This window comes from Crinia signifera, chromosome 19, assembly GCF_055691185.1.
Source record: "Crinia signifera chromosome 19, ASM5569118v1, whole genome shotgun sequence".
Classification (NCBI taxonomy): domain Eukaryota; kingdom Metazoa; phylum Chordata; class Amphibia; order Anura; family Myobatrachidae; genus Crinia; species Crinia signifera.
This window is the reverse complement of record NC_139226.1, coordinates 97,004,470-97,013,676: the sequence shown is the minus strand read 5'-3', so window position 1 is coordinate 97,013,676 and position 9,207 is coordinate 97,004,470. Positions and strand designations below refer to the sequence as shown.

Below are 9,207 nucleotides of genomic sequence, written 5' to 3'. Positions count from 1 at the left end.
GGTGCTGGAAGGGGATACGGTCATTGGGTCTACAGCAACTAGGTCGACAGACAGTAAGGTCGACATGGGTCTAGGTCGACATGGGTGTAGGTCGACAGGTCTTTAGGTCGACACAAGCATATGGTCGACATGGACAATGGCGACAGTCAAAGGGTTGACATGAGGTTTTTTGTGCCGACATGTGCCGACAGGCGGTATTTCATGCCCTACCATCCATTAGGTTGTGCTGGGAGAATAAAATAGTGTGCTGAGTGTAGCGAGGCACCATGCCCGATGCATAGCAAGCATCCTGCGTGCCCTGGAGCCGGTAGTAAGCGTGCCTGCAGATCTGTATATGGCACCCGTTCCAGGCATGGGTGGCTGTTGCACTTGCAGTCAGCTGACACGTGTGGAGTGATCCCGGGCTTTGCAGCCCAGGATTTTCTCACGCTTCTGAAGTAATTATACAGACTCATTAGAAATCCCTCAGCTGCCTGTGGCCTCGCCTGGGAAACGCCGAGTGAAACTGCTTACTCAGTGGGAGTGGGCCGCTGGGCCTGCTCACCTCTACAGTTGCATGTCTGGGCAGCTCACCTACAGTACATATGACATGGCTGAGACATCATGGTTAGCCTCACTCCCAGGCGTGTGTCCTGAGCTTCCTGCTCACTGAGTAGATTCTATTAGACACACACAGAACACCTCGCTGCATGGTGATGCAATGCCATGTCTGTGCACATTGCTGTAGCGAGCACACCTGCACATAGCCGGGAGATCTGTCTGTTGTATGGTAAAGTCAGGGATCTTCTGTTGTTTCAATGACTAATGGCAAGATGTGCCTTGAAAAGTGATAAAATGGAGAGTGATAAACGACCAACCAATGAGCTCCTACTTTTAGAAACACAGCCTGTGACATGGTAGGTAGGAGTTGATTGGCTGGTGGTTTATCACTCTCCATTTGATCACTTTTTAAGCGTAGTACATCTGGTCCTAATTCCATGTAGTCACAGTAACACATATCAGTTTGCAGGGAAGAATTAATATCTAAGCGATTAGCTAATTAGCCTGGATTAAGCGGGGGGGGGGGGGGGGGGGTATAAACTACACAGGTTGGTATAAAGAACACAGTAGTTCACATACACACCGACATTACTAAATCGAGAATAGCACCAAGTGGTATAAAGCTGGGTACACACTACACCATGCACCATATGTGGTATATAAAGCTGGGAACAGTACGGATGGTGTAGTGGTTAGCATTACTACCTCACAGCGCTGAGGTCACAGGTTCGATTCCCACCATGGCCCTAACTGTGCGGAGTTTGTATATTCTCCCCTTACTTGCGTGGGTTTCCTCCGGCTACTCCGGTTTCCTCCCACGATCCAAAAAATATACTGGTAGGCTAATTGGCTCCCAACAAAATTAACCCTAGTATGTCTGTGTGTGTGCATGGGGTAGGGAATATAGATTGTAAGCTCCACTGGGGCACGGGACTGATGTGAATGTTCAAATATTCTCTGTAAAGCACTGCGTAATATGTATGCGCTATACAAGAAACTGTAAATAAATAATGGTGCACAGTGTAGTGTGTACCCAGCTTTATACCACACATGGTGCATGGTTTAGTGTGTACCCAGCTTTATACCACACATGGTGCATGGTGTAGTGTGTACCCAGCTTTATACCACACATGGTGCACAGTGTAGTGTGTACCCAGCTTTATACCATACATGGTGCATGGTGTAGTGTGTACCCAGCTTTATACCACACATGGTGCATGGTTTAGTGTGTACCCAGCTTTATACCACACATGGTGCATGGTGTAGTGTGTACCCAGCTTTATACCACACATGGTGCACAGTGTAGTGTGTACCCAGCTTTATACCATACATAGTGCATGGTGTAGTGTGTACCCAGCTTTATACCACACATGGTGTATGGTGTAGTGTTTTCTTAGCTTTATACCACACATGGTGCACGGTGTATTGTGTACCCAGCTTTATACCACACATGGTGCATGGTGTAGTGTGTACCCAGCTTTATACCACACATGGTGCATGGTGTAGTGTGTACCCAGCTTTATACCACACATGGTGCACGGTGTAGTGTGTACCCAGCTTTATACCATACATGGTGCATGGTGTAGTGTGTACCCAGCTTTATACCACACATGGTGCACAGTGTAGTGTGTATGCAGCTTTATACCACACATGGTGCATGGTGTAGTGTGTACCCAGCTTTATACCATACATGGTGCACGGTGTAGTGTGTACCCAGCTTTATACCATACATGGTGCATGGTGTAGTGTGTAACCAGCTTTATACCACACATGGTGCACAGTGTAGTGTGTACCCAGCTTTATACCACACATGGTGCATGGTGTAGTGTGTACCCAGCTTTATACCATACATGGTGCACGGTGTAGTGTGTACCCAGCTTTATACCATACATGGTGCATGGTGTAGTGTGTACCCAGCTTTATACCATACATGGTGCACGGTGTAGTGTGTACCCAGCTTTATACCATACATGGTGCATGGTGTAGTGACTACACCATGCACCATGTGTGGTATAAAACTGGGTACACACTACTACACCATGCACCATGTGTGTACCCAGCCATTTCTAGAATAACGGGACCTGGCGGAGGTCTGAGATCGGCAAGTGCCGATGCCAGAAGTGAGGAGTGAGCAATGACGGAGGGAGCGGGGGCTATGCTGCGTCCTCAGTAACTATGTCCTCCCTCATCTGTACATGCAGGGCAACAGAGGACATCGCTAACAGTGAAAAACCCCATGTCGACCTTTTGACTGTCAACCTAGACATTGTCGAACTAATGACATGTCGAACTAACGACCTGTCAATTTAATGACCCTTCGACCTATAACCATGTCAACCTTTTCCCATGTCGACCTAATGACTGTCGACCTAATGACTGTCGACCATCATGCTGTGGAGCAAATGATCCCAACCCATGACCGTATCCCCTGCATTGCTGGGGGGCAAATGTAACATGCGCAGAGAGAGTTAGATTTGGGTGGGGTTTGTACTCCAAACTGATATATATTTCAGTGTGAAAATAAAGAAGTCAGTATTTAGACTTCACAGAAACAAAATAACTCACCAAAATTTAACATCATGTTACATCTGCCCCACCTGCAGTGCAGCATGGTTTTGTCCATTAGAGAGCAAATTTGCTTTTTGCGAGTGAACCAGAATCAGGCCTCGGCATCTCTATTGCATCCTAGAAAATGATATACAGACTCGAATTGGTTGCTATGGGCAACATCACCTCTTTTAATTTTTTAGAAAAGAGAGAGTTTGGAAATGTGGGTGAAACGCCATAGCATGTGGCCCTGCGTCCGCTCAGGAACCTTGTGGGACGCCTGGAAAGATTCACACCTGAAACTAAGTTATGTGACAAAGCACATGATATAATTTGCTTTACACTATAATTAATGGGTGCATGTGTTTCTGCTTGCCTGCCATATGTGAGGTGAGGACATATTATACACAGGACATGGGCAATACAGGTGTAAGTAAGGTTTAGGTGTCTCTTCCCCAAGGTGCTGTCACAGACACACACACAGGATGCACACACAGGACACACCAAATTACTAAATGCTGTAAGTATAGTATTGTGTGATTGGCGTCACCCTCCCTTATTATCCTGTGGTGGTTGTTGGTGAGTGTGGTCACTGTATTCACATTCAGTTCAGTTGGATTGATTCATTTTAATAACTGCAGATTGAGCAGTTTCCAAACAAGACGAGACACGGGCAGATATCCCAACAACAGACGTGAAGCCAATGCATTGCATCATGGGACAAAAGCCCCTATTGTTCTGTATGTGTCTCCTTTCCCAGAATGATCATTAGTTTCATAGCCTGACGGCACAGCATTAAAGGTGCCCATACACGTTACAATTATTGTATCCAATATTACATTATCGCATCTCATCGCATCTAGATCGCTTCTCGGCCTTTTGGCTAAGATCAAGTGTAGTATCTGTTCTTATCAGTTGAGTCTGGACCGCCCCCTGGCAGAGAATAGAGAAAGCAGTACCGTAGCATCTTGTTACTGGGCCTGAGGATAGTAGCCATCCTCATGTCCTGGGCGAGTGCTAGGAATGGCTTAGTCTCGATGCCCTGCTAGGGAGGGAATACCATTCTCTCCACTGGTAGGGAGGGGAGAAGCATCGGTGCTTTGAGATGGGGCTCTTGTTCAGGGGTCTTTGCCTCTGTGGGAGAGTCACTCGAAAAGCCCGGTCTAGTATCCACTCCCAGGAAGAAGGGAAAAGCTGGGACCGAGTAGATTGCTCTCTGGTCCGGGGGTAACATGTCGCCCTCGGCCAGGGAGACAGCGAAAAGCCCAGCCCAGTACTCAATCCCTGGGAGAGGTGAAACGTCGGGACTGAGTAGGTGGTTTCTTCTTCCTCAGTTGGTCTATTTGGGCCTCTGCGGGGGAGACTCACCGAAAAAGCCCGGTGGAGTATCCATTCCCATGCCGGGGGTCGGAAAGGGCCCACTGGTTGAGCGGAGAAACACTTGGTTGGACGCTGACTGGCTGGCTGCTTGGAGTCCGAGGCTGCACTGTGCCCCCGGGGAAACTCGGGGGTGCCGAACATGCACGGGTGATCCCCAAATCACCATGCACTAGTAAGCACTAGCACTGCGCACTTCCCCTCTAGGTTAGCGCTTCACGTCCTTACCTCGTCCTTTTGGATGGGGTAGGACAATTTTTCACACCCCCACCCCGGCCTTCTGGCTGGGGTCCTCTTTATTATTTATTTCTCTTCTTCTCCACGTTCGTGCACTTTTTCACGTTTTCTGTTTTCTGTAGTGTGTCACGTTTTTTTGGGTTGTGTGGTCGTCCCTTACGGGCCTTCCATTTCCCCAACGTGCCAAAGCTCTCGCCTTTTGGGGAGAGCTGCGGTCCCCCCGAGGACGACCCCGAGCCGCAAGGCGGAGGGAAGTCCACTGAGGGTCTCTCCAAACCTTCGGGTGCGGAGGACCCACCGTCCTAACCCTTTCGGGGGTTGAGGAATGAGGGTCTCTCTAAGCTTCGGCGAAGAGGACCCACCGTTCCCTATTTTCCCCTCTTCGGCCTTATGGTTGAGAGGGGTTAGGGGAAAAACGGGGCCCGTCTCCTTCGGGAGATAAGCCCACTCGATCGCACGGCCACTTTTGCACGTGTTTAGGCACAGCACTGGTGGTAGGGAGCACACCTCGGGCTCCTGAGTTTTTTCAAACTCATCTGTTCTTATCAGTGGGTAAGGACTGGCCTCTGGCAGAGAATAGAGAAAGGCTGGACTGAGTAGCTGCTCTGATGGGCGGAGGGTGTGGGACCCCTCTTTTTTTACCTGGGAGTGGTGAAAAGTCTGACTGAGTACCTTCACCTCTGCCAGTGGTAGGAGGTGTTGTTTCCGTAAACCCACTGGTGAGAGGGGGGGAGAAACACTGGGCCTAGTAGTTTGGCTCTCTTGACGGGGTTCGTAGCCCCGGAAGGATGAGACAGCGAAAGGCTCAGTCTAGTATCCATTCCTAAGGAGCAGAGAAAGGCTGGGACTGAGTAGATGGCTCCTGTTCCAGAGGTTCGTAGCCTCTGATGGGGAGACCGCGAAAGGCCCAGCTTAGTACCTTAACCTTGGGATCGGAGAAACACTGAGACTGAGTAGATTGCTATTCCGAGGGGGTCGCAGCCCCTAAGGGATTCAGTCGAAAAGCCCAGTGGAGTACCCATTCCCATGCCAGGGGCTGGAAAGTGCCCTATGATGAGAGCAGAGAAACCTTGGTCGGACGCTGATCGGTCGGTTGCTTGGAGTCCGAGGCTGCACTGTGCCCCCGGGGAAACTCGGGGGTGCCGAACATGCACGGGTGATCCCAAAATCACCATGCACTAGTAAGCACTTGCACTGCGCACTTCCCTTCAGGTAGCGCTTCACGTCCTTACCTCGTCCTTTTGGATGGGGTAGGACAATTTTTCACACACCCACCCCGGCCTTCTGGCTAGGGTATCTTTATTATTTATTTATCTTCCCCTCTCACGTTCGTCACTTTTCACGTTCCTTGTTTTTTGTAGTTTTGTCACGTTTTTTGGGTAGTGTGGTCGACCCTTTCGGGCCTTCCATTTCCCCAATGTGCCAAAGCTCTCGCCTTTTGGGGAGAGCTTCGGTCCCCAGAGGCGGAGGGAAGTCTACTGAGGGTCTCTCCAAAACTTCGGGTGCGGAGGACCCACCGTCCTAACCCTTCCGGGGGTTGAGGAATGAGGGTCTCTCTAAGCTTTGGCGAAGAGGACCCACCGTTCCCTATTTTCCCCTCTTCGGCCTTATGGTTGAGAGGGGTTAGGGGAAAAACGAGGCCCGTCTAGTTCGGGAGATGGCCCAATTCGATCGCATGGCCCCCTTTGCACGTGTTTAGGCACAGCACTGGTGGTAGGGAGCACACCTCGGGCTCCTGAGTTTTTTCAAACTCATCTCATCGCATCTAGATAAGATGAGATGAGATCTAGTACAAAAAGTAGCACATACTTTTTGTACTAGATCTCATCTCATCTTATCGCAAAATCAAGATGCGATGAGATGCGATATTGTATCCAATATTGGATACAATAATTGTAACGTGTATGGGCACCTTAAACATGATCCATCAATTCTCAGTGTTACTGTATATATTCTAGACCACACATGTTCACAATGACACTAATCACTGACAATCTAGTAGAGCAGCGGTGGGGAACCTCTGGCCCGTGGGTCATATACGGCCCCCGGAGCCGGTCTTTGGGGCACGCCCATCTGCCCGACGGCTGTGCAGCGAGTCAAGTACAGGGGAAATCTCGCGAGAGCTACTGAGCTCTTGCGAGATTTCCCCTGTTTCAGACTCCCTGCACAGCCGCCGGACCACACAGACCGGCGACTCGTAAACTGCGGCAGCCGCCGGAGCGTGGAACGGCTGCCGCAGGATGATTTGTAAGTTTGTTTTTTTTTAAATGGCCCCCGAGGCATTATGCCTCAATGCAAACGGCCCTTGGAGCCCAAAAGGTTCCCCACCCCTGTAGTAGTGGGAATTTCAGACCGATTTTTTTATCGATTTTCCTGGGGATGGACAATTTCCCATAAGGCCCATACACACTTGCCGATTTTCATCTGAAAATCACTCAAAACGGCTGTTTTGAGCGATTTTCATCTGAAAATCGCCTAGTGTGTATGGCCCACAGATGATAGATTAGCGATGATGCGCGCTCCCGCATCATCGCTAACGAGGTCCCACGTCGGCTGGTTTTACCAGCATGTCTAGCGATGATGGATGGTTTCCATCCATCATCGCTATGTGTGTACGCAAGGCCGGGCTGAAAGATTAACCACTTTAAGCCCGGACCGCCCCACCGCCTCCCCCTGCTCACTATGGTGCATTGAACCACCGCCGCCCATCTCCCTCCCCCTTCTCCACTGTGTCACTAACGTGTCACTCACGGACCCGGTCTGGCTCCCTTCCCGGCGCCCGCTGCCTCCCCCTGCTCCGTGCGGCGTGACAATACGGAGCAGGGGGAGAGAAAAGATACATTGCCGCAGCAGCACTCACGGGTCCTCCTCCAGCTCCCCCGGTCCGCGGTAGCTGCAGCGCCAGCACTAGCTGTCAAACTAGCAATAAAAGCACAATTGTATATAAACGGGACACACTGTCACCAATGTGAGGCTGCCCTATACATTATATATATATATATATATATATATATATATATGTATATATATATATATGTATATACAGTATAGTATACACTGGCTGCTTAATCTGGCAATTCAACCATAACATCAGCATTTTACATCTGCAAACAACTTTTACTATCACTGTTAAAGCTTGTACTTGCACTGTCAGTTTTGAAAATGACCAGCTGTACCTCTAATGACCTCACCTCTCCTGCTCTTCCATTGATAGTAGGTGTCCTCTTTCTCTATATATCCTCTCTGGGTGAGCTTATGTGCTCACTCGACTTCCGCTATCACATCTATGCTGATAACACTGAAATTTACCTCTCCTCTCCTGGGCCCTTATTCTGGTTGGTGTGGTCGAGCCGCATATGCGGCTCCGACCGCACCAGACGAATCCCCGCCTACAAGACGGATCGGCACGGCCGTCCGTACACGGACGGCTGCCGATCCGCATGAAAATGGCGGGGCGTACGCCTCCACCATGTTGGGAGCTGCCCCCTGCATTCGATGGTCGATGACCATCGAAGGCAGGGCCGCACGCTCCCCCCGCTCACGCAAGCTTAGAGCACACGGACAATCGTCCGTGTGAAAGCTTGTATTGGGGCGGGCAGCTGACATCCGGCGATGTCAGCTTTCCGCCCCCATCACTGGCGTCATAGCCTCATTACCATGCATACGCCCCGCGTTTGCATGGGAACGCCCATGAAACGCTGGGCGTATACATAGGGTAATGAGGCTATTAAGCCCCTCACACCCCTATACGCCCCCTTTGCGGCGTCTAAATTTTTTACTCTGCGAATTCCCCTGCACATGCGCAGAGTGACCTCTGCGCATGTGCAGAGTGTAAACATCGGCGGTACGGCCGCACGCGGTCCGTACCGCTCAGATCAAAATAAGGGCCCTGATCTCTCTCCCTCTATCCTCACTCATATCTCCAACTGTCTCTCTGCTGTCTACTCTTGGATGACTCAGCGCTTCTTTAGACTTAAAATATCAAAGACTAAGCTGTCATCTTCCCACTCTCCTGCATAAAACCTGACCATCTCTCATCCTAACCTGTTTATGCCCACTTCTTCCCCTTCTGTGTCACCCCTGTCTGTCTAACCCTCCCCTTTAGAATGTAAGCTCTCACGAGCAGGGCCCTCTCTCCTCATGTGCCTTTCTTAGAATATATAACTACTGCCACCCTGATGATTGCTTCAGTGTCCTGTCCCCTGATGCAACTATCCATATTAACCATGTACTTATCCTAAACTGTCTTGTAATGTAATTTGTTATGTGTTTTTGATTATAACTATGCTCTGTAAAGCGCTGCGGAATCTGTGTGCGCTATATAAGAAACTGTTAATAAATAAATAAATATATATGTGTATATATTATTGATATATTATATATATGTATAAATGGAGAGAATACCCTTTCAATGCGCTACAGGAAATATATGGGCAGCAACTATGTGGGTCCCCCCTGTTAGTGGGGGAAAAGGGGAAGAATAGCAGAAAATGGACAAAGTGCGCC

General features: G+C 49.6%; 1 pseudogene; it reads left to right on the top strand.

The window, feature by feature from the left end:
• Positions 1–3,950: 3,950 nt before the first annotated feature.
• LOC146044454 (U2 spliceosomal RNA) lies at positions 3,951–4,089 on the top strand (annotated as a pseudogene).
• Positions 4,090–9,207: the final 5,118 nt, after the last annotated feature.